This window comes from Ambystoma mexicanum, chromosome 6q, assembly GCF_040938575.1.
Source record: "Ambystoma mexicanum isolate Mex_15411 chromosome 6q, UKY_AmexF1_1, whole genome shotgun sequence".
Classification (NCBI taxonomy): Eukaryota; Metazoa; Chordata; class Amphibia; order Caudata; family Ambystomatidae; genus Ambystoma; species Ambystoma mexicanum.
In genome coordinates this window covers 1,549,173,818-1,549,201,639 of record NC_090937.1, presented here as the reverse complement: position 1 = coordinate 1,549,201,639, position 27,822 = coordinate 1,549,173,818, and the positions used below count along the sequence as shown (strand labels likewise).

Genomic DNA, 27,822 nt, shown 5'->3' with positions numbered 1-27,822 from the left:
AATTAACCCTCGATCATGTCTTACTGGGATTGGAAAAGGCAGCCTGGAGGGAACACTCTAATCTGTGCACCGAGGCGCATACAGCGTTTGTTATATCGCTCTCATTATAACGTCTGACCTGTAGGCTGCAGCCAGAGCTTTGCAGAGGAGGATAAGCAATACGCCCCTTACTCTCCTTACTTTAGACCGTGTGTTTTGCAGGATACGCATGTAGCCATGAAGCACGTGCTCAAATCACATTGGGATTTATGTATTTGTATATATTTGAAGAGCAAGGATGTCAATTTCGATAAGAAATGACTTACAGTAACACATTTACAGGTGGCAGAGTGATTACCCGGAAGAGAACTGAAAAAAGCTCAAAGATGAGAACAAGTGGTAAGCCAGTTTATAATGGTGTGAACCAAGCGCAGGGGCGTTGCTAGGGGGGGGCTAAGGGGGCTATAGCCCCTGATCTTTTGGTTGTAGCCCCGGATAGAATCTCAGGAGCTACATCCAAAAGACTAGCTAGCCCCCAGTCCCAACAGTTCTGACATTAGCTTAGCCCCGGGTCTTTTCCAGACCTAGCAACTCCCCTGACCAAGCGAAACAGGTAATTTACAAAGGTATCATTAACCTTAGGGGACATGTGTTTCCAACTAAAGAGGAGTACTCTGTATACAAAATGACATCATTTTTGACCACGTGGCCCAGGCCACTGCCCTAATTACCTAAACCACGTCTCTTAGGCCACATCCCCGATTTAATTATGGCCCTCATTACGAGGTTGGAGGTAGACTTGCTGGCTTTACCGGCAAGGCTACCTCCAAACTCCCATCCTGGTCCGGCACCCGCAAATGGGCAATTACTGGGCTATTCTGGCCCAGCCGGACCCAGTAATTGCCCTTTCGCGGGTGCCGGACCCGGTACATCCGCATTCCCATTTCAGCCCATTGGGCGCAATGGGAATGGGGAGGGTGGTAGCACTGGCCCCGTTAATAACGGAACCAGTGCTACCATCATCTGCTTCTCGTGGGTGCCAGTACGGCCACCAGGTCAGACCTGGTGGCTGCAAGGGCACCCGCGAACAGAACTCCTAGTATGGCGGTACGGTAGCAACGGTGCCGATAGCAATACCGGCGCCGTTCTTGCCTTACCGCCATACTTGTAATGAGGGTCTTGAAACTGTCGGGTTCAACACAGCTGCACCTCATTTATTATCCCCATTAAAGCTGTGCACTGACGGTCGACCCATTCGCCCATGCACCTATGGTGGATCTCTGGATAGCAATGGCCACCTCTGGGCTGCCGCGGGAAGGGGTACTGTCAAGAATCTATCCACTTCCCAGACATTGAAAAGTGCTTCCTGCCGCTGCTGGTAGTGTTGCACAGTGCATGTCTGTATTAGTGCTGTAGAAAGAGCTGCATTGTTTCACAGGGAAAGTCTTTCTGCCATGGGCCTGTGCAAACATGCAGCTGCGACTGCAGTACACGCGCACACATGCAGTGCGGAGAAGGCAGCAGCGTGGCTTCACAGATAGATGCCTAATACAAGCAGCCTGTGAAAACATGGGGCCTCATTACGAGTTTCGTGTTAAATCTGCCAATTTCTTTACCGCCGCTCAGTTCGGTGGATTTACCACAGGTTTACGAGTGGTGGCACGGTGGTGTCAGTCCCCATTGTTGGCATCCCTAAGACTCCACAGGGATTTTTAGTGGATTTACTGTGAACAGTAATTCTGCCTAGTAAATCTGACGATATTTGGAGGCAACCTGGAAGATTTACCGGCAGCTTTTTTGCTGGAGCTAAACTCGTAGTGCAGCAGTGCAGTGATATGGCAATAAAGTGGCTGTGACATGATTCCCACCACTTTACCAGCACCGCACTGCTATACTAGTTATGGTTTGATGGTTGATGCATGCATTTTATGGAGAGGAGTGGTTCTTTAAGGAGAAGTTGCTCAGGAACAAGGGTTCATAACTAGAGGAGACTGGCTTTTTTTTTCCCTGTCTTTGAGTGCTGTCTGGATTCCCAGCATCACCAAGGCAGTACGGTGGTGGACTGATGTGGGAAGTTTGTTGGCTTGCAGCTTGGTGCTCATGGCCTTGGAGATGTTATGGAACATTTTTAACTTGATGCTAACTAGCTGGGCCGCAGGTGTGGTTCTCTTAGGCTTGCAATGAAGTTCACGTTCAAGTACAGGGTATTCGAAACGATATCAGCATGGGTGGATCATCCATAATGGACGAGGGGGTGTCGACCCACTGGGTCTTGTCCCCCTCTCAACTCACCCATTATGTAAGAGCGAGCACAGTAAAATACAAGCACTCCCTCAGCTGTTTTCTTTTTCAGCTGAGGGAGTGCTCTTAACTGTGACACATTTAAATTTCCCAGATGAACAAGCTCAGTGAGCCATGCAAGGCTGGGGGCATTTGCATGGCTCATTGGAAATGCTGGCTGTGGAACTGCAAGTCTGTATGTGCAAGGGAGCACTCCTGTGCCTCCTTGCATATACAGACAGAGCAGGCTGGAGTGGGTATCTCCGGACCCATGCTCATGGCCCTTGCACGCATGTGTAGGAACCAGGAAGATTCAGAGGCACTGGAACCTCCAAATCTGTAGCAGAAGGTACGTTTGTTCATGTTCACTTTTTTTATTGAAATTATATATATGGCGGTGCATGCTTGTGTTGTTAGGTGAATGTATGATGATGGAAGCTGGTGAGAATGAGAGAGTGCTTTCCGTGTGTATGTTGTGTAAATGTGTGTGTTTGTATGTTCATTTATTTAGTATTTAAATATGTGTATGGATGTGTGTGTGCGTGTTATGAGAGTGCATGATGGGTGCTCGTGTATTGTTTAAATGTGTGCAAATGTATGTTAATTTATTTATTTGAATATGTGTATGGATGAGTGTGGCTTGTGTTTTGAGTGAGTGCATGATGGATGTTTGTGTGAATGGAAAGAGTGCTTGCTATGTGTATGTTGTGTAAATGTGTGTGTTTTTATGTTTATTATTTAAATATGTGTATGGATGGGTGTATGCTTGTGTTTTGAGTGAGTGCATGATGGATTTTCATGTGAATGAAAGAGACAGTGCATGCTTTGTGTATGTTGTGTAAATGTGTGTGTTTGTATATTTATTACTTAACTATTTGTATGGATGCGTGTATGCTTTTGTCTGAGTGAGTGCATGATGGGTGCTCATGTGAATGAAAGAGCTTGCTGTATGTATGTTGTGTGTGTGTGTGTGTGTTTGTGTGTGAGTGTATGTTTGTGCTGATCTGAGATGATTTTGGCGAGTGGAGGTAGGAGGTTTGTACAACAAATGCATTTTAAAAATGCCTTTGTTGCACAAACCCCTTTCACACCGGCCAAAATCAGCTCTCAGTCTGAGGTGCTGTGGGACCCAGGGGACAGGGATGGTATTTTATTACTGGACCTCTATGATACATGTCTAGTAAAAAATACCATACCTGCACCACTGGCCCCCAGCACCTTGCAGACACACATAATCTCCCAGCGCCTTGCATACACACATAATCACTTTGATTGTGTATGTGTGTTTGGCCTTGTGAGGTCCAGGGGACAGGCATGGTATCTTTTTACTGGACATCTTGTCTAGTAAAAAATACCATGCCTGCCCCCTGGCACTCCAGCGCCTTGCATACACACATAATGTGTTTGTGTGTGTGGTATTTCTTTATTGGACATCTATGATAGAGGTCTATTAAAAAAATACAATACCTGCCCCACCCCGTGCCCCCAGTGCCTTGTATCGACACATAATCACTTTAGTTATGTCTGTTTATTTGGCACTGTGAGGCCCAGGGGACAGGCATGGTCTTTTTAACTGGACATCTATTATAGATGTCCTGTAAAAAATACCATCCCGCCCCCTAGTCCCCCAGTGCCTGGCATACATACATATCCAAATTGATTGTGTGCGTTTGTGAGGAGCTTGGGACCCAGGGGACAGGCATGTCATTTTTTTACTGGACATCTATGATAGATGCCCAGTAATAAAAATATGCCTTACACCAGTGCCCCAAAGCACCTCACAATCACACATAATACCATTCATCATTATTGTGATCATGTCTGACTGCAGGGAGCTGGCACACCATGGAGCAGGCATGGCATTTTTTTTATTGCGCATGGTTGATAAAGTAAGCATGATAAGTGTTATTATGTAGATAGACTTGCATTTTAATGCAGCCAGTCTGGCCATTTCCTATTGTGGTATGACATTTTGTATTGGGCATCATTGGTAAACCAAGCATGATAAGTGTTGTTATGAAGCAAGACTGGCATTTATTATGCAACCAGTCTAGCCATTTCTTACTGAGGCATGACATTTTGTATTAGGTACCTTAGGTAAAACAAGCATAAATATTATTATGTAGCTAGCCTGGCATTTCAATGCAGCCAGTTCAGTCATTTCTTATTGTGGTATGGCATTTTGTATTGGGCATCACTGGTAAAGCAAGCATGATAAGTGCTATTATGAAACAATTCTGTTACTTGTATGCAGTTAGTCTAGCCATTTCCTATTGCGGCATGACATTGTGTATTGGTCATCTTTGATAAAGCAAGCATGATAAGTGCTATTATGTAGCTCTACTGGCATTTTAGTACAGACAGTTGGGACATGTTTTCATACTTTGGCACGCATTTTTAATGGTAAACGAAACTTGAGTGTGTCCTTATGTGGGGACACTGTCATATACTGGCAGAACAAACATGGACATGCTTTCCTATAGTATCATTACTAGCATCATGCACAAAGCAAACATGAATATATTCTTAGATGGGAATAATACGGTATAATGTTGCAATCAGCAAGGAAATGCATGGGCAGCCAGTGTGGAAATGTTTTATACTGGCTTATATTTTGGGAAAAGCCATCATGACAATGTTGCTCCTGTGCCCTGTTGGTGACTTGCATCTATTGCATCTTTTTCATGAGTTACCGTACAAAACCCAAATGCAAACTGTTTGGCTTTTTACCCAATTTTTTTAAAAGGTATGCTCTAAAATGCACAAATTTAACCCATTATTTTAAATAAATATCGGGACAGAACCCCCCCCCCCTCCTCCAACCCTGCTTGACTGATGTGGGGTCCCTCCCTAGGCTTAGTCGCTCTGGCCTATCTGGGACAAATATTTACGCCCCTCCAGTTAAATAATTCACCAGCCGCCACTGAATTTCAGGACGACTGTCGAGTCCAACAGCCTCTGCAGTTTGCAGAAATCCTTTCTAACTATTTGAACAAACATTTATGTATCTGGGAGCAAAGGAATAGCTTGACCAATCCACACCTGTATCATCACGCTATTGCTCTCCGGATGCCTAGCAACCGGGAGAGGAAGGATAATGGTACACTGAAGTGGATGACCTAGGAGAGAAATGCAGAGGCTAATGTCGGGGTGCATTTGATATTGTATTGCAAATTAACAAGTAAGGGTTGAGCGGGTCTCCCAGTAACTCTGCATGCCATAAGCAAACCGATATCTCTAAACAGGTTTATCAAACTATAATGTGCCATGTGTCAGCTCCCTTAGGGCCTGAATCATGGAGTTTTTAGCACGGTGCAAAGTGACTTTGCACTGCCAACCAACACCCTGATTCACAGACCGGTGCCAAGTGTATTTTTGCAATGGAAGTAACGTTGAACTGACACTGCACTGAATTTGCACTGGTGACAAGTGACTTTGCACTGCCAACAAAAACCCTGATTCACAGACTGGTGCAAAGTGTATTTTTGCAGTGCAACGTAACTTTGCACTGACACTGCACTGACTTATTTGCACTGCAAACATACACTTTGCCCCACTCTGTGAATAAGGTGTTTGCTGGCAGTGTGTTGGCAGTGCAAATTCCCTTGGTTGGCAATCCATACATTAGGATGAGTAAAACCACTAGGAGTTGGCCAATACCAACACATCCAGACATGGCACATCCACCTAAAATCCTGCAGAATGGAGAAGCAATGATGTTTAATGAAATACTAAAGGAAAGAGAGGAATGTTGGAGCAAGAAAAGACATTTTCAAATAAACTACAGAGTGGGGATAGGGGAGCAGGAGAGCGTCTGACCCTGTCGTCTTCCTTCTTCTCCCGCTCAGGCTAAGGAGTTAATGAACACTGCAAGCTGCACCTAAATGAAGGTGGGTAGGGTATAATGCATCATTGCTAGCACAATTACAGGGCAAATACCACAGGGAGCCACCCTCCCTTGTGAAATAAAACATATATTTTGTGTATTCATTGTGGGATGTTTTCACCCACGCATCCAAGCCCTACAACATCGCTGGCAGCAGAAACATTAGAGTGGCCACCGGAAAGCATGCTGCTCGCCAGAAATCATCTACAAATGCACAGTAAAAATCTGAAAAATAGGCTGCCACACACTTTTGCCTATATTAGTGAGCACAGGAGGTCACTGCCTAAAACCACCATTGGGCTACACACACAGTAGCCTGAAACCATTTGGGAATAGCAATACTGATTGCCAAAAGCAACCCAGAGCTGTTGGAAATTCATTTTCTTGTTGTCAAAAATTGCTAAAATCATGGCTCACCAAAACCAATAAAAAGGTCCCACCTCCTTGTTGGGGGGTCAACATCATTCTCCCGCAAGAAGCTACATGAATCTGAGGTCCACAGAAGTGTATCTATATTTGAACAAAGTATATTTTGAGGATTACTTACTGGTAAGACAGCTGTCAAAAATGGGTGCAATACCAGTGCTTGCCACTGACCGGCACTAGTGATCTAAATTCTGACAGGAGACCTGTATTTCAGGAGCTAAACAGTAACCTGAGTTAGCTGAGACTTCAAAGGCGTGCTTGTCTATGAGAACTCTTCACACCTACCCTTCCTAGGCCCATACACCAAAAGGCAGGAAATCGCATGATCCTGCTAATCAGATGGAGAGTGGCACCCTGGACTGATGCTCTGCTAGCAGGAACACAAGACAATAGACTTTTCCAATTGAATAGAATATGCTGATTTTGGGTGTAACAACAACAACTGCTCTGGGGGAAGGCAAGACATGTGATATCTAAGTCAGAGCCAAACTTCTGGGGGCAGGGGCAAACAAATGGGTGTACTGAAGTGGAGGCAAATGTATGTTTTATTAAATTGCTTATAGAATATTGCATCAAGCTGACAGAAATGTACAACTTTGGGATTCTTAATATGACAAATGCCCTCACAATTTGAGACTAAGCTGAAGTCTGTACGAGGTTCTGAGACCAAACCCCATAATTATTAATATTGTAGCTGCTGTAGTTATGCTAGAAACCTCACAACTTACTGTAATATGCCCAGTGAGGGGTGTACCTCCGTGTAAGATTTGGTGCAAACCCAACATTGCGAAACCCACTAAAATCGCGAATAAATTGTCATTTCTGAACCCAAGCTCTCAGAAAGTGCAGGGTTAAACAGAGACCTGTGCAGTCCAGGCCCATTCCAGTCCAAAACTAGGAGTGAGTATCCAGTCTAAGAACTGTACAAGACCAATCTCTTAGTCTAAAATAATCTTATTTAAAGCATTTAAACCTGACCAGACTTGCATAAAAATCTTGTGTCCATTCTGTGATTTCAAATCTGTAAAAGCGCCATCTGTCATTCTGAAAGATTTACTTTATGGTTGAAAATCTACCTCCATAAAAACATCTGTATCTTTTGAACCGTACGTCCTAGAAGCGAGATTTAACTGTCATTTTAAATCTAAGATTCTAAGCTTTCCAATAAACCCACTCGTGCTTTACGCAGTCGGAAAACGTGCCGCGAATTGAAAAATGAGCTCAATTCAAAATTGCTGTCTTTTGCTTGTAACTGCTGAATTTCATTTTCAACCTGATCATCACTCATGAATCGTTGCTAGTGTTGACCTGTCCCCATTCAAAGTCACTATCACCTACCCTGAATCTCCCTTAGTGAATTAAAATCATTTTTAGCATCTTTTTCACTTCATTGCAATCACATTCAAAAGTATTTTTGCCTGTTTAAATCATCCCTGTTATCTCTAAGCTTGCTGGGGGGAACTGGGATTGAACTGCATTAGTACTTGTATTCTTGAAACCTGTGTGTCCTCATTTCCATCTCTTTCTATTGCATAAGGGGGGAGTGGGTTGTCACAAGGGAAAAAGTGATCATATTATCTCTGATTGAATTCATATCAAGTTTATTTCTGTGTTGCATTCTTTCCCATCTTGCATTTGCTTGAAACCATACAAAGCATTCTCTGCTACCTTATTCTTTCTATACCAACTCCTAAGTGATCAAAGAATTGTGCTATTGTATTATTACCCATTGTTGATCACTATTATATTCATCATAAGTGTTATCAAATATTAATTTTTCATAAAAGTGTGATATATATATATATATATATATTGTTTAATTTTCTAATAATCCTTTTAATTTACAAAACAAACCTACTTCTTGGCTCAGTGAGGTCAGGGGGATTCAAAGAGAGGGGCGTTATATAAGGGTTCAGCATCCAGATTTAAGAACGTGACATAAAAATATATAAATAAGGGCTTTCATTGGGCATCCCAGACTAGGCTTTGGCTTAGTTGGAGTGCTGGATTGAAGTCACTTACATCATTTATTCGTTTCTTTGGTTTGTATGAAACATTACACATATTTTTAAAAACATTACATTTCCTTCAAATGTCTTTCTTTCAGTTCCTCCATTAATAAGTAATATTAATTAATAATAATGTCGCACAATTGTTTTACTGCTATACCTGAACGAATATGCTTGCGTGTGCACTTCCTACACCAAAACAAATTAGTGCTAATTCATTTATGTTTTATTTTTTTGAGCATTTGTTAGGCGCCTATACAGCAGAGTTGTGTTTCAAAGCACCATAAATAAAATAAATACCTTTGTATGTAGGGATACTCCAAACAGGGCATCTCTTGTACATTAAGGGGCCAATTCATAGAATTCGGCGCACAAGTGGCGCACGCGGCTGGCGCACAGTGTGCGCGTGCGGTAGTCTGCGCCAGCCGCATGCGCCGAAACACCTTCAGGCGCACAGCGTATTCATGGATTCCAACATCCACAACCAGCCGTGGCGCAGAGTGGCGCAGCGACCCTGCAGCAGCGTCAGTTACGCCCCCAAGAACGCCCCTCGCGCAGGGAAAAGCCATCAAAATCCCCAATCCAGCGCAAAGGGCAGCAGCAAACGCAGAGCGGGGAGCGTGTATTTCAGGGGTGTGCGGGTGTTCCCACACGCGATAGGCCTGGGTACGTGTATTACAGGGGTGCGCAAGAAATTCTACACGCGATTGGCCTGGGTACGTGGATTTCAGGGGTGCGCGAGAAATTCTACACGCGATTGGCCTGGGTACGTGTATTACAGGGGTGCGCGAGAAAATCTACACGCGATTGGGCTGGGTACGTGGATTTCAGGGGTGCGCGAGAAATTCTACACGCGATTCGCCGGGGTACGTGGATTTCAGGGGTGCGCGAGAAAATCTACACGCGATTGGGCTGGGTACGTGGATTTCAGGGGTGCGCGAGAAATTCTACACGCGATTGGCCTGGGTACGTGGATTTCAGGGGTGCGTGAGAAAATCTACACGCGATTGGCCTGGGTACGTGTATTACAGGGGTGCGCGAGAAAATCTACACGCGATTGGCCTGGGTACATGTATTCCGGGGGTGCACGAGAAATTCTACACGCGATTGGCCTGGGTACGTGTATTACAGGGGTGCGCGAGAAAATCTACACGCGATTGGGCCTGTGCGAGTGGGGCAGTGTATTACGTGGGTGTGCGGGAAGTTGAAGAGGTGAATTGCCAGTGTGGGTCCTCCCAGGTCTCCCCTCTACCCCCTCCACGACCTCTGCAGGCAGCCCACACCACAGGGGACTACCCTGCACCCCTGGTCATGTCCCGCAGGCAGCCCATCCACCATGGGCATGCCCCCCAGCCAAGCAACATGTCCCCTTGCACCCCCACCCCCCAGCACCGTGGGGCACCTGCCAGCAGGCCCCCAACCATGTCCCACTCATGTCCCCTTGCACCCCCACCCCCCAGCACTGTGGGGTACCTGCCAGCAGGCCCCCAACCATGTCCCACTCATGTCCCCTTGCACCCCCACCCCCCAGCAGGCCCCCACTCATGTCCCCTTGCACACCCACCCCCCAGCACTGTGGGGCACCTGCCAGCAGGCCCCCAACCATGTCCCACTCATGTCCCCTTGCACCCCCACCCCCCAGCAGGCCCCCACTCATGTCCCCTTGCACCCCCACCCCCCAGCACTGTGGGGCACCTGCCAGCAGGCCCCCAACCATGTCCCCTTGCACCCCCACCACCCAGCAGGCCCCCACTCATGTCCCCCTGCACCCCCACCCCCCAGCACTGTGGGGCACCTGCCAGCAGGCCCCCGACCATGTCCCACTCATGTCCCCTTGCACCCCCACCCCCCAGCAGGCCCCCACTCATGTCCCCTTGCACCCCCACCCCCCAGCACTGTGGGGCACCTGCCAGCAGGCCCCCAACCATGTCCCACTCATGTCCCCTTGCACCCCCACCCCTCCAGTCACCAGGGGCAGCCTCCACCAGGCCCCCACCCATGTCTCCCACCACCCCCACCCCTCCAGTCACCAGGGGCAGCCTCCACAAGGCCCCCACCCATGTCTCCCACCACCCCCACCCCTCCAGTCACCAGGGGCAGCCTCCACCAGGCCCCCACCCATGTCTCCCACCACCCCCACCCCCCAGCACTGTGGGGCACCTGCCAGCAGGCCCCCACTCATGTCCCACTCATGTCCCCTTGCACCCCCACCCCCCAGCAGGCCCCCACTCATGTCCCCTTGCACCCCCACCCTCCTGCAGGCCCCCACTCATGTCCCCCTGCCCCCAGGTCCTGACGAAACGCAATCATGGCAGTAATGGGCAGCATACCCAGCACAAACACCCAGCCAAGGATTGCATCCACCCACATAGTAGATGCAATGACATGATACAACCCCAATGGCAAGTATGTAAATGAACACATGTCCGTCACACACACATACACAATGGGTGCAAGTGAATGTCAAAACCCATATCATGACATGCATGAAACCAATGAGAAAATACCACAAATGTAAGTAATAAATATATGTATTAAAGATGAAAATGAAGTAAAGAAATAAAACACACAACAATGGGGATGACAAAACAAATGGTCCATGTCTGAGAACTAATAGAAAAAATCAAAAAACAAAGGAATCCAAAAACTAATGTAGTCCAAAGCAAAATAATGGGGGGAAAAAATAAGGAAAAACCATTGCCTCATGGTGAACACAAATATAAATCCAACAAATGTTTTCCAAACATCAAACTATGTACAAGAATATCCCAGGGTCCATGAGCCCAACACCATAAATGAAACCTACTACTACTAACTAATAAAAAAAATATATACAGAAAAGTGGCCATTGTCCGAGCGGTCCAAAAAAAACTTAAAAAATAAAGGAAACCTAACACTAACTAACTAAAGAACTATATACAATGGCAGCGGGCAAGTCCTGCGGCTCACTCTGTGATGTTGCCGGCCAGGGCATCATCGAACTCCATGTCGATGTCCCGGAGGCGGGACTCTGACCTGGCCCCGAGGTCTCGCAGGGACAACCCCGTGTCCACCTCAAACTCCCTGCGAGCTTCCTCGAGGCACTCAGCCCGCCTCAACGCCCGACGCATGGAGAACTCCGCCCTGACCATGGTGAGCCGCTCCTCTTCCGCCCGCTGCCGCTCCGCACCTATCCGCTGGACCAACTGCTCCCACACGGAAGACACTGCCATCCCAGGGTTCTCCTGCCCTCCGGCCGATGCCTGCCCCTCTGATCTTGATGGCCCCGAGCCATGATGCCTCCCACGTCGAGCCTGCTGCTGCCTCCGACGCCACTGCCTCTGCCAGCACGACGGCATCCAGGCTGATGGAATCCACCGATGCCGTCGTGCACGTGCCCTGCCAGATGATGCCGGCACATCCTCCATCTGCAGGGGGACAGTTGCTGGTGTGTCCACCCCTGCTGGACCTCTGACTCCCGACTGTGGCAGGGATGGGATCCCCACCGAGCTGGCTGCATTGGTCAGGGCAGGTCCACAGGGGGCCCTGGTGGCATCTGGGCCGGAAGACGGCAAGGAGAACGACTGGCGTATAGTCTCCACAGAGGAGGAGAGGGCCGCCAGATTGGCCGACACATGCAGGAAACCCCCGAACAGGGCCGATCCCAATTGGGCCACGTCGGCACGGTGCTCTTCGTGATGACGTGCGTGCTCCTCCTGGAAAGCACGCACGGCATCACGAATCACAGCCGTGCGCATTGCGACCCCAATCAGGACCTTCTCCACACGGCCAGGGGTCCCCTCGTCCACAGGTGGAGGGGAGTCAGATGACATGGACATCCCCTCTACCTGCGGACGGGCCTGGGACGGGGCATCCCTGCTGGTGCAAGGTGGTGCACCCACAGGTTCAGGGACAGCGACATGCACAGGCCCCTCCACGGTGACCTGTGCTGTCTCCTGCCCCTGCCCCTGGACTGCACCACTTGCACCAGCAGGGATGCCCCCACCAGGCCCCATGTGCGCCTCAGTGGCGGCCTCCTCCTCCTCTGTGGAAACCACCAACCTGGATGGCTCCTCGCCGTCTACCGCCGTAGCAGGCCCCTGTGGGGGCTCACCCACCCCTTCCGCTGCAGCCGTGGGGGCATCCCCGCCGCCTTGCTCCACAGCGCCGTCTCCGCCCTCTCCTTCACTAGCCGCTGCGTAGAGGGAGACATAGAACACAAGCATCAGGGTACTGTACAATGGTCCCCTAGACAGGAAGCAATAGCAGATGAGTGCCACTGTCAAAGTACACTTCCATCATGTCACACCACAACACATGTGTCAGTCCAGGCAAAACACACACAGTGATAGTCATGGTGCGTGCCATGGACATTTCAATGCATGTCCAATGGACTCTCGAATCATACAATGTAATGGGACTCACATGCATCATGGGTCATGCCTATCACATGCACACACTTCACCTCAGTCACATGCATCTGGCCCCGTACACCCCAATCACAGTGCATACAAGGATGACTAGGCTGCATCAGTGAATCTGTACATTGTCACAGACATGTGTCATGCATCCATGGCACTCACAAGTCCCAGACACGCAGGTCAGGCACACAGACATGGATACCACATATGTATCTGGCATCAGCACCCGTCCCTCGCCCCCACCCATGTCCAGGAACAGAGACTGCCATGCTCTCATGTGTGCAATCTGCACAGGGCTCCCCATGTCGCATTCAAACACATGCAACAACCGTGCGGTTCACACATTACAGGTCGCACATGCATTCCCATGATGTCCCTGCACACATACATGCGTACATGGCCTATGTCACACATGCAGGCAAGTATCAGACAACCAGCACACTGCAACATGCCCTGTCTCACACAGCAATGCTTGGCCACTTACCGCTCAACTCCAGACGGGTCTCCCTCTCAAGGACCTGGGCGTGGAGCGCTGGGTGTGCGCGTTCCAGGACCCTCAACTGGATGGAACTCATGCGGCCCCGGCCCCCCTCCACGAGGCGCCGGGCCTTCATGAGGGTCCTGGACCTCAAGTCCTCCCAGCGCTTCTTGACCTTCAGGATGGTGCGGGTTGCCACCCCCTCCGCGTTGATGGCAACCACACAGTCGGCCCAGATCCTATCCCGTCCTTCCCTGTTGGCGCGGGACGATCCGAAGAGGGCATCATACTGCCCCAGGACTTGCTCCACCAGGACACCAACTTCGGTGGCAGTGAAGCTGGTGCCCCTCTGCCCCTCTGGCCGGGGGTTGCCACTGGGGTCAGATGTGGATGTGCCCGACATGGCAACCCCAGGGGCAGGAGTGGGTGGGCAACTGGGTCCTGGGGCTGGGCTGTGGAGCGATGTTATTCGAGTCGGGAGTCTTCTGTACCAGCAGGGGTGGACACAGCAACTGGACCCCTGCAGATGGCTGATGTGCAGGCACCAAATGGCAGGGCACGGTGGCAGCAGGCAGGCAGGCAGGCAGGCAGCAGCAGATGGCACGTGGGAGGCTGCTCGGGGCACTGGGGGGCAGTGATTCGGCCTTCTGGGCAGGAGCGTGGTCTTCCGTGTGTTTTCACGCGGCCAGCTTGATACGGAGTGATTTGGCACGTGAAAAATCTGCACGTCAGCGTGTAATTCGAGGAAAGGCCCTTAGCGCGTAAGCGCGTCAGCACGCGTACGCGATTTCATTGGACCAAAGGCCCTTACAGCGTAAGCGCGTCTGTGATGTTTTGCGCACGGGCGTTGCCCTGGCAGGGCTTGGAGATCCCGCGTGCCTTTATGTTCTGTACGTGCTTTTCGCGCGGTGCGTGTGTTTTCTATCCGTTGGGGTTCACACGCTATTACTTCACAGCGGGTGTTGGCTACGCGTTCTACTACACGCAAGGCAGACGGTGAGTGGTACCCCGCTCCCCCAGGCTATTCGCGTGTAAAACTTCCCGCGCACCCCAGTTCGCGTGTAAAACTTCCCGCGCACCCCTGAAATACACGCGCCCAGGCTATTCGCGTGTAAAACTTCCCGCGCACCCCTGAAATACACGCGCCCAGGCTATTTGCGTGTAAAACTTCCCGCGCACCCCTGAAATACACGCGCCCAGGCTATTCGCGTGTAAAACTTCCCGCGCACCCCTGAAATACACGCGCCCAGGCTATTCGCGTGTAAAACTTCACGCGAACCCCTGAAATACACGCGCCCAGGCTATTCGCGTGTAAAACTTCCCGCGCACCCCTGAAATACACGCGCCCAGGCTATTCGCGTGTAAAACTTCACACGAACCCCTGAAATACACGCGCCCAGGCTATTCGCGTGTAAAACTTCCCGCGCACCCCTGAAATACACGCGCCCAGGCTATTCGCGTGTAAAACTTCCCGCGCATCCCTGAAATACACGCGCCCAGGCTATTCGCGTGTAAAACTTCACGCGAACCCCTGAAATACACGTAGCCCCCCCCAGGCCCGATCGCGTGAGAAACTTCACGCGAACCCCTGAAATACACATAGCCCGCTCCCCCAGGCCCGATCGCGTGAGAAACTTCACGCGAACCCCTGAAATACACGTAGCCCTCTCCCCCAGGCCCGATCGCGTGAGACACTTCACGCGAACCCCTGAAATACACGTAGCCCGCTCCCCCAGGCCCGATCACGTGAGAACGCGAACCCCTGAAATACACGTACCCCGCTCAATCGCGTGTGTAACTTCCCGCGCAACCCCGCACAGGCACTATTGCTGTATGTTGCCACTTTTGTAATGCGCAGGGACGCTACCGCCTGCCTTCGTGTGGCGGACGTGTATCGGCTTGTGCGTGTCTTTCGCTGTGCGTGGCTTTGCCCTATTCGGTTCCATGAATACGTGTGGTTCGGGTGCGTGTGGGCGTTCCCTCTGCTTCCCTGCAGTACATCCCCAGTTACGCCCTTGTTTTCGCAAGTTGTTCCCCATTCTGCGCGTTACGCCCCGTGTTCCGCCCACTTTCTAGTGTATGCGCAGAGGTTGTGCGCTTTCACTGTGCGCGTCGCGCATGTCTTTCGGGATGTTGCAGTGACGTGTGCGCCATGCACGGGTTTGGCGCACATCCCGAGGAAGACACGCGCAGGGACTTCCATGAATCGCACGCCTCTTTTTTTCCGCTTGCGCCTGCTTGCGCGTAGATTTTCGGCGCACGTTTGTTCCATGAATCGGCCCCTAATTGTGCCTACCATTCCATGGATAAATGTTTTAAAGTTTCAAATGGCCCCTTTAGATAACAAGCATTGCAATATCTCACTGTGTGAATGTCCACTATGTGGGCCAATTACTTCATGGGGTTCCAACAGACTGGATTTAAGGCGCAGGTAGCACTGGCATACATTAGTGCATGAAGCACTGGCATACATTAATTAAAAACTAAAAGGAATAAATTCAAAACCCTTTGCATCATCCACTAGGCTGTCTGGGACCTGGGACCTCTCTAAATCCAGCTTTCCCTCTCTAAATACCTCCCTGCGAGAGTTCTTCGGTCTTCTGGCACCAACTCTCTGCAGGTCAAACGTATCTCCAAGCAGAGAGTGGGAGGTAGATCACTCTCCTCAGCTGGCGCCTCCCTCTGGAACAGCCTTCCTTCCCCCTTACAACTGAGACGGATCTTCTTAAGTTCCGGAAACTTCTCAAGACCTTCCTTTTCTCCTCTTCCTTCCCTCTCCCGCGCTAAACTCACCACCTGCCACAGCGACTGGGGCCTGGTTCCTTCAGAGTCATACAGGGACCAGAGCACCCCCCTGCCAGTCCCTCCCAGCATCCTTTGCCAGCGCTTTCCCTCTGGCTCCCTTTCCTGGACTATCCCAACCCAGTCCACTGCACTTTTCCTCCCGTCCCCTCTCTTTCCCTTGCACTTATCACCTTGTCTTGCATGTTAGGATTGTCACCGGGCCAATATGACCGTTTCTTTGTTCTTGTTGTTGTTTTTTTATGATATCCCATGCTCCACCCTCCTCCTTGTCTTGTGGTGCCTGGAAACACATGTGTATGGACACCATACAAGCGTCCAATAAATAAAACAAATAAATAAATAATACATTCTTATCTAGGAATTTTAGAAGTAAAGTGAAGGTTATTGATCTTTAGGGTTACTAAATATTTGTTATACAATCTGGGAAACATCAGCAAATGTTTTAGAGGCTTATGGATGCAAAAACGGTCCCTATTTAGATTGTTTTGGACTCCTGAGAGGAAACACAATCTTGGCCTCTCAGAAGCAAACAGCTCCCCGGACTGTTTATTCGCTGTAGCTCACCCATTTTGGTTGTTCGACAAAATAAAATCATTCTGGGAGAAGGTGACTGGGAGTGTAATATGAGAATAGGAAGCACACTGAGCCTGGATCTACTCACAGTACCGTAGGGGGCAGCAGACAAGTTTGTCTCGCGAGGATAGCTCAGCTGCAACTTGCTTGCCTCGGAAGCAAGACGGCATGGAACCACACAGGTGCGATCTGTGGGTCCGCGCTTAGAAAAACCTCTGTGTGTTAAGCGCGTTATAAATAACCTATCATATCATATGAGAGGAACAAGGCCAGGGACGCACTTACGCTTCTGAGAGCCCTGACACATGCAACCAGCGGGTGTACATAGCAGGAGGACCATGGTGGTCTGAACACCACAGAAAAGAGCTCTTTTACAATGGAGAGCAATCGTCCTTTTTCGATTGATCTGCTAATCGTCATGTGATCTGCGTTTCCCAGACCACTCTGAACGGGTCTCCAAAGCCCCCAGATGTTCCCTTCCATTCTTCACTCTCATCCCTTTCCACGGTCCGTGATTTTAGTGCTGGCTGCATTACAAATGTGCCAGTAACCTCAGAAGAATTACCGCCAATGCCAATTGCTGTTACTGCCACTTGTAATCAGGTGCAACCAGCCCTCTTAAAAGTGTCAGGATGACGATGTAGTTCATATAGGCCTCCGTGGGGATTTAGGAGGTATTACAGTGGCAATAATCCTGCCCACAGTAATGCCTTCAGTGGAAGACACACCTCAACATATGATCTGGAGGGGACGCCTCCATTTTACCTTGAATCTTAGAATGTGGCAGCTCATGTAAATGGTGACGTGTCTTTGCCGCGCTGTTATTAGCAGTGCAGGCACTTACCGTGCCAAACTTGCGATGCAGGTCTTTCCCTATGCGGCTAATGATGGTGCCGCAATGGTCCAAGTCGGGCCACACATAAAAGGGTCTGAGAGTGGGCGGGAAGGGGCGTGTAGCGGGTAGGGAAGGGTTGTGAAGTCCGTGGCGCATGGGTAGAGCCAAGGCGGGGAGCCGTGAAGAACGGTGCTGACCGGCGAGGTAAGTGAAGGGTGGCGGGGGAAACAACAGCGGGAGGTGAAGAGGAGGAACCCCTTTCGAACCAAGAGGCCAGAGAAGGGTTGGGGTGGGGTGGTGAGGTGTAGGTGGGGACCCCTTCATACATAAAGGAGGCCGCAGGCTGGGTTCATCGAGCAAGCCTGGCACGGCATGTGTTTCCGCAATAGCGACCTGCGCAGTAAATGCAGCTTGGTATATGCTGTTTTGCAAAGACATGGACCCATTAAAAGTGGTGGTAGCAGACTTCCCTAGGGTGACCAGATTTTCAGGAAAGAAAACAGGACAGCCAACAACATAAAAGAAGGACCACCCCCCTTAAACCACTATCCGGACTTCCCCCCACCCCCACTCCCACAGTATATGCATACAAATTGTGCAGCTTTGAGTGTTGATAAACGTACGTAAATAACAAGAATTATACTGATTGAATTATGTATGTTAATGGTATATTTGTACAATGAACTTAACTGTTATTGGTATTTAGTGTTAAAATGTTGAGCATCTCAACTATAACATACTAAATAACATGAAAATATAAATAATATAGGTGCTTTCCCTCTGTTTGACATTACATAGCTTGCTATGTACTTTCCTCTCAAATTGTCTCTGTGGTGCAAGCAGTTAATGCATAAGGCTTGTACCTGGAACGTTCGGGGTTCGAACCCATCCTAAAATGACAACATCATCTAATATAGTTTATTATTGATTATGATTAAAAAAACACAGGACTGTCACTCTCCCCTTGCCCAAAACCAGGACAGGGTTTTAAAAACATAAATGCTCTCGGGACAGGGGGACAGAGTTCCCAGTCCCGGCAAAACTGGGACGTGAGGTCACCCTAGATTTACCACCCTTCAAACTTGTAATGAGGCCCATAGGCTGTAACTTTGTTTTTCCTTACCAGTGATAAAATAATTAAATATTTATTAAAAAATAAAGGCACACAAGTGGTCATATCAGACTGTTAGGGCTTCAGCAGGTTTCACAAAGCACGAAGAATAATTGCTCGACCTGGTGAACATCTGGTTTTCTGTCTTGCTTGGAATCACTTTCGTGCAATTCTAAAGCCCCCCCCATCCATGTTTGAAGAGAAGCTTTTGATGAAAAAACCAGGTTTCATTCCTAGAAACTCAGATTTCTGTTTCTTTTCTCACTACACATTTTGCATTCTGGTTTTCAGCTTGAAGGATCATTGGAGACCTTGTGCACAATCTCTCAGACCCCAAAACAAGACCTTTCAGTAACACACGACTCTTCCTGTCCTTAGACTACTTGACATATATCTGAAACGAGCAGTGATGCCGCAGCCATGCATCGGCTTTTTATCCATTTCTAAGATTAGAGGGCCATGATCTTGGTTCAAAGGGCATTCACCCTGTGTGCCAACAGGCTGGGATTGGCTCTTTCGGCAGTAGAGCAATATCTACTGAGCCGACTCAACAGGCCAGTGTGAGCTTGTCTTTAGGGACAATGTTGGTCATTTTAACGGTATCAGGTAATATTATCCCCACCAATAATATAGCCATATATATGGTCGTGGGATAAGGCCATAGGCGATATTATTAGTGGGAATAATTTATGGGGCTATTGGGAGTGTCCCACGCTCCATTAAAAAAATTATGGGGTTTGCGGGGATGTCCCCCGTAGGTTCCATGGCTTAATATCGCCTCTAAAATATGGTGATCATTTTGTATGGCGATATTTCTGCAGCGATAATAACACATGGAACCATTTTAACGCCTTTTTTGCGCTGTGCAAGTTTGTAGTTTTCAGTAGGCTACAGTCTGCTTTAAAAGGCACCATTTGACAAAAGTGCTCCGCACAGTTTGCTTACAGGAACCACTTAGTTTGTTGATGAATTTCATTTTTCAATTGTAGACCGCTTTCTGTTGCCAGTATTTGTTAAATATATATATACATATATATATTAGTTTAGTTTGTTTATTTGTATAGTGCTCCAAGCCAAAGGGCATCTGGGCGCATTTCTTACAGGGAAGGTTACAGAGGTACAGTGGTACCATAAGTGAGGAAAAAAATACAGAGTACATTTAGATGCTACAGTGAAATATACAACAAATACAGATTACACGTGCAAGAATACAGGTTACAGTAATGAAAATGGCCATATTGTTTTTACAGAAATATGCAAATGCATAGTCTAGGATATGCAGCACTTATACATGTGATTATAAATTTACAAGAGTAGAACAAATATGCTAGTAATTACAAAGGTTGCAGGCCCAACGGAGGGTGAGCTAAGGTTCCTGCGCAGAGAGCCAGGTTTTAGCGTTTCTTCTAAATGGAAGGAAGACTGGTTCAGATCTTAGGGAGAGGGATAATGAGTTCCATAACTTGGCTCCGAGTACTGGGAAACTGTTCTGTCCTGCATTTTGCAGTTTGAAGCTTTTCGACTTTGAGGCAGTGTGTCTGAGCCGATCTCATAGGGCGGTCAGAGGTGTTGCGTATAATGTTTTTTGTCAGGTATGTAGGGACAAGTTCGGTCAGACATTTGTGGGACAGAGAGAGGGTTTTGTAGGCAATCCTTTGCTTAATTGAAAGCCAGTTCAGGTTACGTCTAGCCTCCAAAATGTGATAGTATCTGGGAATATTCAGAGCTGCCCTGATGGCATTGTTTTGTAGAACTTGCATTTTTATCAAATTCTTGTGGCTGGTGTTACAGTAATCTAGCTTGGAGAGTACTAATGCTCTAGCTATGGTAATGCAATTGGGTGTAGAGAGAAAAGGTCTGCAAGCAGTAATAAGCTTGCAGGCATAAGCTGTGGATGAGGCTGATGCATTGACCAGTCTTGTTAGGTTTAATTAGGAGTCAATGTATTTGCCAAGAGTTTTCACCTCTTTGGATACCTTGATGAGGTTACCATCAATGATGAAAGGGTCAAACTGCTTGCTATGTTTGTTTAGTTTGAGTTTTGATCCTAGGAGGAGGAGCTATGTCTTCTCGTCATTGAGACAGAGTCCATGTTTATCCATCCATGCTTGGATGATACTGTAGATCTCGTTAAGCAATTTAGTGTCAGTGTCATAGTCCCCGGTGAGTGGTATGAGTATCTGAGTGTCACCTGCATAGTTAGTGTAGGTGACACCCAGATACTCAAGGTCATCGAACAAAAGCTTTGTAAATACATTATAAAGGGTGGGAGACAAACAGGAGACTTGTGGGACGCCACACATGACTGGTGTGGGGTTAGCTGATGCTGTTTGTGAGAAAACTATCATTGTTCTATATATATATATATATATATATATATATATATATATATATATATATATATATATATATATATATATATATTAAATGAGGAAGCTGTTCTTCTGGCAATGAAAAGGAAACTTATTGAAAGCTTTGAAAATGTAACATACTTTGTTTCTGTTCAATTGTGTATATCGGTAAGTATCAGTGGTCGAAGTGAGCGGGAGCGGTTGGGAGCGGTGCTCCTCTACCTTTTTTAATTAAGTTTTACAGCTCCTATACTTTTATTTGAAAAAGAAACCGTTCTGGAACTGTTTCGTTTTAAAATAACAGTGTAGGAGGAAGTTGAAACTTGCACTTTCAGTGCACCTCATTGAACATTCCCTTAAACAGCAGGCGTTTGTATTGTGTGTGGGAGGGGGGAGCGCAATGGGGGTTGTGAGGGGCTGGGGAGGCTGGCAGGGAACATAGTTCCACTACTTCTTTTCTTACACTTCGACCACTGGTAAGTATGTGTAACCATCCATTTGAAAGACTCATTTGCTGACAGGTATCTTCATTACTCTGACTTTCCCTACCTCTTCCATATATGAGGCGAGTGCACCTATCAGCAGGTTCACTCTGTTGCCTCCAGAAAATTCCCAGAAGGAAAACAAGCACAGGTCAATCATTTGCCAGGCACTGCCTTAATGGTATCAACTGACCATAAAATAGCAACCATTTGAAAATCATGTGCGTATATGGGGATACAATGTTGGTGCCTGACAAATGCCTAAACTCTAGCTCCTAAACAAAAGCCAAAAAATACTTCAGTGCAAGAAACAGATGGGAGGACACGCATATTGCTTATAAATGAAATGGCTGCATGATTACTAGAACAAGAAGTTTGTATTATCCCAGGGAACTATACAGCACACAGTCTCATGTTACTGCATGATAGAGCTAGCTCAGAGAGATCCCAGGAGGGTGTGCTTTTGTGGGGAGGGGAAGGTAGAGTGTAGGAATGGCTATAGGTATTAGCATATTCCTGGGCAGTCAATATTTGTTTAAAATGCCAAACAGCATTCACAAACTCTCTGTCCCTCCTCACATCCAAGCTCCCTCCAATATGTACTGCAATGCAATAGTTTCGGTTTAAAAGGCAAAATTAATGAGCATACCCACAATCCCCCTTTTTGTTTTCAGCCAAGCTGACGGAGTTCGAAGAGAAAACATCCCGTGAGTTAAAGAACTGGGAAGAGGATAGAAGAATATGGCTTTCATGCCCCATTGGGAAGGTGGACATGGCTGTAACGGGCCGCCAGCCTGACCCATGGTAGGCCCAAGTGAAGCGAGGGCCTCAGTTCGTGCTGTGGGTCATTACTTGCCATGCCTGTCCTCCCACTGACATGACAGCTATGTGGGGGTGCAAATGGCTTTCTTTTAATTCCCAGAGATTTGCTCCGCAAGCAATGCCAATCTCTGAAGAAAAAAAAGAAAAAAGAAACAAAGATGGCTGCCGGCAAAGGGAAACGGGTGTAAGTCCTTTTCCATTTCTGTGGTGGCCAGAGCAGGAGGTTCGGCGGACTGGAGCTCAAAGCTCTGGTTCCCGCAGGTAAGTGGGGAGAGAGTGAGGGAGAGGGTTTGGGATGAGTTTTTTTTGGTTGGGCGGGTATGGGAGTGGGGAGGCCAAAATGTAGATCAGGTGATAAAATAAAAGTAAGATATAAAAAGAGACAGGCTCCCTGTTGCCTTGCCAAATAAAAATGGTGCCACCTGGGTAAGATTCTCGGGTGGCAAGAACAGCGGGCAGAGAATGTATATTCTCGCCCACTGTTCCAGCCACCTGATTGGTCAATGGCTCTTCCCCGGGTGCGAATCTGTATTATGAACATTACAGGCAAGTAATCAAAGCATTTCCGGCTCATCTTCATATAAGGTCTGGTCCTTGCATGTAGACATACCCAAGCAGCATGTGATCGCTTCAGTCGCCGTAACCATAGCAAACTATGCCACACCACGCTTAAACCACTATCTAAAATGCTATGACAGTCCCAAGATGAAAGGCAAAGGAAGCAGCCCAGAGGTGGCACTTTATTGCACTCTATGATACGCGTCCGCATCCATGAAAACACAGGAAAGGGTGTTGTGTTAAAGTGCAAATAACAAGCTTATTTATACCTCTGTGGTTTCCTAAGAGGTGATTTCTTTTTTTGCTGCGGGCGCTGATCTAGGGGGTTGGACAATACATATTTGAATGTAATGTTCACTGGCCATTCACCGACTACCCCTGATCAGGGTTTAAGTAGCACATTTCTCTTTTATTTGGAAGCTTGGGCGTACACAAGTACGAAAAGGAGGTTGGGACTTGTCCGTTTCACTTGTACGTTGTTTCTCCACAGGCCTATTTGAATCCCGGTTCACCAAGGCCGATCATGGAGCTGCGGGGAAATAATATTTTCTATGTCCCCCTCTCCCCACTAATCTCCTACGCGGGACACACCTCTGCAGACCCTGTCGTCTGCCAAACCCCCTCCCCCCCACTATTTACCCTGAGTTCGCAGCGGAAACACCCATGGCCCGTTCCCCGTCCCATTCTCTGTCGCTCTCCGTCCCGTTCTCTCCCCTCCCTGCACTTCTTCCCACAATTATGTTCACACGAACATACAGACATACAGACATACAACAACACACACACAACGTACCCCAGCCCCCCTCCTTAACTTCTTTCTCCATCTGTCATCACTTTCGCGTTTCCGGGCGGCTTCTTCACTGTGAACAAACCGGATGTATCATGTTGATCAGTGACGAATTCAGGTGAAATACCGTGATTGCATCGGCTGCAATGGTCCCTTTCTCTATCAAGACACAGCGAAGGGCCCTCAATCTCTCCAGGGTAAACACTCAGAGGCGTAGACAGGGTAGGGACTGAGTTGGCAAGGCCCACCCAAAATCAAAACACTTGCACCGCATAGACATACTTATTTTATTATTATTTTTTTTAAATTTTTTTTATTTCTTTGGTTGATAAAATCAACCTTTCAAATTTTACAAGTACGAAACAATGAAATACAATACAATCTCTTTAGAAAAATAAAATAAAATCATCTTACATAATCTTTACATGAATGTCATGACCACACATCAAAGCAGATAAAAATAACATGAAAATTCAATGCAAATCATTTTACCTCCAAAAAGAATCCGTTCAAGGGCCAAGCAAAGAAGTAACGAACAATGCTATTAAAAAGCAGAGTGCAGCATTAGTGCGAATCAGGAAAAATGGCCTCCAGAAATTGTACGGTGGCTATCTTTACTGAAAGAGAGGTAGTTGTAAAGATACAATGCCACATGTTTTTCTTGATATACACATTTTGATTCGCAAAGACATTTTTGAAGCACTTCTTTCGGATAATAGATAATAATGGACAATCTATTAAGCAATGTTCCAATGTTTCTCTTTGTGCAGGATTTTTACAAAACCGACATTGATTTTCAGCATTTGGAATTTGCTTCCTGCTCGCCAAAACATCTAGGGTTGGCAAGAGATTCAATCGGAAGCGAAGAAACTTTTGTCGAAGCTTTGGACAAGAAGCTTTGGCCAAGTAGTCAGCCATAATTCTAAAACGTTTATGACCAAATAAACTTTGATCTAAAACGTTTATGACCAAATAAACTTTGAATAAACATACTTATTTAACAAAGCTCGCTAGTCTGTGATGTGTCTCCATGTTGACATGAAAAAAATGTGTTAAAATGTATGTATGCTTGAACATGTTATTCAGGTGAAGACTAACTTGTCTAAAACAATGACTCCTGTGGTGTGAAAACTAGAGGGCGCTGTACAGAGAGGTCTTTTTTTCTCATGTGTGATCTGAAATAATCTGATGATTCTGGCTTTAAGGCTCACTTCATATTGTGTTATGGTACTTGTGGTTCTGCATTTATAATTTAGTTGAGGAACGGTCAATTAAAGGGATCACAGAAAGGTAGTAAATATGCCAACTCCCAGGGCAAAGGTTTCCTAAGAATGAAGAAGTAATCTCAGAGACAAAGTGCTGGCCATCTGGATTTTCAAGCAAATGCCTGGTGTAGTGAATTTACTGTCGCTTTGTTTTCGGATAATAGGGATTGGTAAAATGATTGCCCAACACAAGGAAAGGGGTTACTTTCAAAATATTGAGACAAGCATGGCTGCCACTTTAGACTGAGAGTGTCACCACCGGGGGGAGGGGAATCAGTCTCGCTCAGCGCTGTAAAGGTGTCCGTAAGTGACGCATACCTCACGCCGCTAAGGGCTGCAATCTGGCAAGACCACCATCTTGAATGGCCTTTTGGCGTCTACTGTCAACTCTGAAATTAAGGAATATGGTTGTCTCTTGGGTGGAAAGTCTCTAAACATGTCAAGTAAATCCTAACCTCACCAGTGTAATATCCAGCAGGCCACCATTTCCTATTGGGGTTCTCATAAGGATCTTACCAGAATCTTATGAGATCTTACTTAATTCCATTTCAAACGTATAAGATATATTAAAAATACAATAAATATTTTGGTGTCAGATAAATTCTCATACAAGTCATATTATTGTTCCCGAAATCTCACTAGATTATTAAGTTCTTATAGGTTACTTATAAGAATCTTATGAGTCATTCTATGGCGAGCCTTTCCATAGGTTGCAAGGTCAGAGGCAAAAGGAAATAAGCATGACCACATGTTGCAAAGTGAAAGGTAATATGGCTCCGCCTTCTATTGTATCGTTAAATACAGCCATATGCTAATATCACCTCTGGTAAAAGCCTGGGACAGGGTGTGATGAATTGGGTTCTGCTCAGCAGGAGTATGAGGATGAGTATGGGTAAAATAGCCCATCAGCCCTCACACTTCTACAAACCAAAACCCAACGCAATCATAAAGGTAAAACAAGGGCAGTTAAGAGATATAACACCTTTGCATTTTGTGGTAGCATGGGACGAAGGAAGTCTATGCCCTTAAGAGGGGTGTGAAAGTGAACCATTACTGACTGAAACAACACAGTAAAACCGTCCAATGAAAGTTCTATAAAGATATGTATACTTTAATCGAACACACTATCTGTAAATAGAACTAATAGAAATACTGTATAAAAACCTACCCCAAAGGAAGAAAAAAGAAGATACAACAGACTGAGGAAAGCAGCATTCTGAGCGTAGTTCTCAGGGTGGTAGGTAAATCGATATCCACGAAAACGATGTGTTGTAGAAAAAAGGGAATTGTGACCTAAATATTCTCTAGGGCCCTTGTGGACTGAGGAGGCAGTTCAGTGTCAACAATACCTGGATTCAGTTCTTGGTGGGCTGACAGAGTCAGACCCGGTGTTGAACGTAGATGCAAACGGATCAACCTCAGTTCGGGTACATTGAATCATGTAGCCCCAAGCAACAAGCACGCGTGAAATAGGGGCAAAACCGGTCGCTCTGTGTGGTCAAAAGTCTGCTGTCAAAGATGTAGATCAAGGCAATCCCAGGATCGCTTCAAAGTTGACCAGGCCATATTGGGGTTTAGACGCCGGGAAGGGGGGATGAGTGATCCTTCAGCGGGTGGAGTCATAGGCGGCAGTCGTCAAAGCGGTGATTGTGTGTGTGTCGATGTGAAGTCCAAAAAGGCGGCTATTAAAGGGCTAGCTGGGTCGAGCCGTTGTTGTAACCACTGGTCAGAGTCGGCTATGGCATGATGCAGCGTCAAGCAGATTTGAAGTGCAAGCAACAGTTTTGTTTGGTGGAGGAGCAAGAGCTAGTGCCAGAACCTTCCTTCTCATCCAAGATGCTGTGAACACCGAGCGAGCAGTTCATTGTGGTAGAAAAGGGAGCTTTGGCTGGTATGGCCATCTGGTTCTTATGAGGCCCTTTCTGGGGTACTCGAGGGCAGGAACATTCCTTTCGGGGTCTGCTCTCCGAGATTCAAGAGATTCTGGTGCAGAGTGGTTGGGCCTGGTCCAAAGCAGAGGTCACACCCAATGTGCCCTAGGAGTGGGTAGGGAACAGATCTTCCTTCTGCCTTGGAGGGCCCCTTCTTCACCTCCGGCTGAGGGATTTGGAAAGTACAATTTCTCAAAGGAAGTCCATGGAGTTTTTCAGAGAAAATCTGCAGACTTAAGAGGATTAGAGAGGATCTGAGAGAATCTGAACAAGGGTTGGAAGACTACTCTTTTAAAAGTAAAAAGTCTTCAGCTGATTGGGCTAAAGCCAGCTTGCCATAGTTAGCCAATTGATGGGGTAGACTTTGCCCTATTGATGTCACACCAGTTGGGAAGCGGGGACAATAGTCCCAGGCCCCCAAGAGGTTTCAAATGCGACAGAGGCCTAAGAGTATGTTGTAGATGCTTGGGAAAGTTATAGGGGGTGGTGGGTGTTGTTAGAAGATGCATTATGGTATGGTAGACGGTAAGTGGGTGTAGATTGCACTAGGAATCAAACGCCATCTTAGCAAATAGCAGCCATTTTGAAATTGAGGCCTGCCGCAGCATTGTAACCCAGACACTAGGTCCGGGCACGGAATATAGAGATGCGTGTGTGAATGAAGGGTCGGGTTGCAGCCGAGGCAGGATAAACCTCTCATTGTCTCATATCATTAGCATGTGTGACCCAGAAAGAATGTAGCCTACACGGCCATGTGGGGGCCTAGAGAACCCTGTGAACAGCTACCCCACAAGAAGGAGGGCACCAGCCTCCGACCTTCACCAGTCCAAACTTTAAGTTATAG

General features: G+C 47.3%; 1 protein-coding gene across 1 annotated transcript in view; it reads left to right on the top strand.

The window, feature by feature from the left end:
• Positions 1-27,822, top strand: part of GFRA4 (GDNF family receptor alpha 4) — a 929,345-nt gene that overhangs the window by 737,193 nt on the left and 164,330 nt on the right. The gene's annotated exons all lie outside the window — the stretch shown is intronic.